The sequence below is a fragment of the Lampris incognitus genome, chromosome 15 (assembly GCF_029633865.1).
Source record: "Lampris incognitus isolate fLamInc1 chromosome 15, fLamInc1.hap2, whole genome shotgun sequence".
In the NCBI taxonomy this organism is placed as follows: domain Eukaryota; kingdom Metazoa; phylum Chordata; class Actinopteri; order Lampriformes; family Lampridae; genus Lampris; species Lampris incognitus.
In genome coordinates this window covers 8,492,550-8,495,085 of record NC_079225.1, presented here as the reverse complement: position 1 = coordinate 8,495,085, position 2,536 = coordinate 8,492,550, and the positions used below count along the sequence as shown (strand labels likewise).

The window sequence follows — 2,536 nt, the reverse complement described above, 5'->3', positions numbered from 1 at the left end:
CACCTTCGATGGGGAGCTCCTCGATCTCTACCTCGCCGTTCGACACTTCCGCTCCCTGCTGGAGGCCCGCAAGTTCTCAGTGTTTGTGGACCACAAACCACTGACGTTCGCCATGGCCAAGGTGGCTGGACTGTGGTTCGCCTGCCAGCAACGACAGCTCTTCTATATCTCGGAGTTCACCACGGACGCACAACATGTTGCTGGCAAAACCAACCTCGTCGCCGACTGCCTCTCCCGGGCCATTGCGGGGGCTGTCCACTTGGGTCTTGACTATGCCCACATAGCAGCTGATGAGGCTGCTGATCCGGACATGCAGACTTTCAGGACGGCTGTCACGGGGCTGCAGTTAGAGGACGTGGCAGTTAGAGGACGTGCTCCCTCATCGGGCAAGGAGGCTATGTAGATGATCTGGTCCCCCTCCCTCTCCGGGACCACCGTGTGGCACGCCGCCATCATAGTCAGGAACTTGCTGATCTGAGGAGACATAGGGTGGTTCTTTTTGATGTTTTAGATGAGAGTCGGGTCGTCAAAATCTGTCGAGTTATTACTGTTGGACGGCAGTTGGCCGTATGTTATGCCAGCAATGGTACACTTCTTGAAGTGCATGACATTACATGTCAAAGTTCCAGTCTTGCCGGAAAAGAGATACTTCACTTGGCCCAATTCTTCATTGAGATTGGATGTTCGGGAAATGGCAGGCGTGTCCGTCCCTGGGTAGTACATCTCCACGTCCCAGTTGATGAAAAGTGCTTGTGTGAATTTGACCACCTCTAGAGTGACCAGCAGGCTGATTGGGATCAGGTTGTTGTAGAGGATGATGAATGTCAGCAGGTTGTAAGCAAAGTTAGTGAAGATGTCACCAGCATGGGAGAGGTACCAGCAGGCCTCCTCGGTGTGCTATCTGTTCCAGATGGCAGCGCCCACAGAGCTGATCAGGGCCATAACCAGCAGGATGCAGAACAGGACCAGGATCTGCACGTTGGTCACCCGTTCCATGTTGGAGTGCTTCAGGGGCGCCTTGGTTGAGTTCTGCAACAGTTTGGAGTCATGTTCAGTGTAGACAACAATTCCCAGAACCCACTGTGTGTTTCTGAGCTGGTCGCCACGTAGCAACACCTGGTCTGGGCCAAGAGGAACTGTATTCTGGTTCTGTAGTCATAATGTGCTGGTAAAATCATAGAGGTGTCTGTATGGACCTACACACTCCAGAAGGCCAGAGAGAGCCATCAGCTCTTCAAAGGACTGGATACCCGCTGTAAGGGGGAGATCCTGTCTGATCTTCAGGTTGGTCTCTCCACCCAGACCGGATGTCTCAGTGTATCACATGGCCTGTGGTTCACTGGAGGACACTATGACCATGTCAGCTGGAAGGTGCTGGCCATTGGTCACCTTGACTATATCTCCTACTGCCACCTGTTTCCAGATGACAGTCTGCCAGACTCCATTCCGCAGCACGGTTGTCTTTTTCTTATTAACCGTGTTGTCTGCCTTGTGTCTTTTATAGTCCTCTATGACCTCTTTGATCCCGGCCACGGTGAGGATGAAGATGAGCGGTACCAGAGTGGTGTAGTGACCCATCGGTGAGACATCAGGGATTTGCTGCATGAGAGTGATGAACAGGAAGAAGGCGTTGGCGGCTCGTCTGATCTGCTCGTACAGGAACCGAGGAAGAAAAGTGAGAGCAACCCATACTTGGTGGTACTGATGTGGTTGTCACAGAACTTGGTGTTTTTGGGCCGGTTGAGCAGAACCATACGCGTCGTGGCATCTACCAGACCCGCCAGCGAAGTGGTCCCGGACATCTCATCATCTGCCTTGCAGTAACCGGCACACAAGCAAGCAGGTCCTGATTAGGTTGACTGTTCTCCATGCTGCTGCTGCTGCTGCTGCTGCTGCTGCACTGCCAATTGTCAACGCCTTGGGATCCCTCTGGAGGAGCTGGAGGGTGTTGCTGTGGAGAGGGACATCTGGAGTGCTCTACTTAGCTTGCTGCCACCGCGACCCGACCCCGGAGGAGCAGCTGATGAGATGAGATTAGATTAGTTTTTTTCTTATATCCAGCTCTCTTGCTTTTATATTTCCTTCTCAATGTTATTTAACATTTGAACTGTTTTAAAATAATTTTTTATCATTGTTTGTCAACCACTATCAGAGCCGGCCCAAGGCTTTATGGGGCCCTAAGCAGAATTTGATTTGCCCCCCCACACTAAACCCACCTCCCACCACCGACAGTATTACGTCCATGCTTGATCGTTACCATAGCATTGTCATGACTTACTACTGTGCTGGAAAGTCTTAAAGTAAACCAGCAGACGATGCATTTACTGAACACGTTAACTATTTTAATTGCTTGTGAACTGTGCAGAACAGTAACAAAGAAATAAAATATTTTCTTACATAAAATGCAAATGCAAAAACAGACAATGTTAAATAAATTAAATAGAAACTTGAATAATGACATACAATGAACAGAGGAACTTCTAACATCTAACAAACTAACAATAAAGATTAAAGAATATGTAGACGAATAAAAACT

General features: G+C 49.4%; 1 pseudogene; it reads right to left on the bottom strand.

The window, feature by feature from the left end:
- Positions 1-270: 270 nt before the first annotated feature.
- LOC130125487 (phospholipid-transporting ATPase IB-like) lies at positions 271-1,802 on the bottom strand (annotated as a pseudogene).
- Positions 1,803-2,536: the final 734 nt, after the last annotated feature.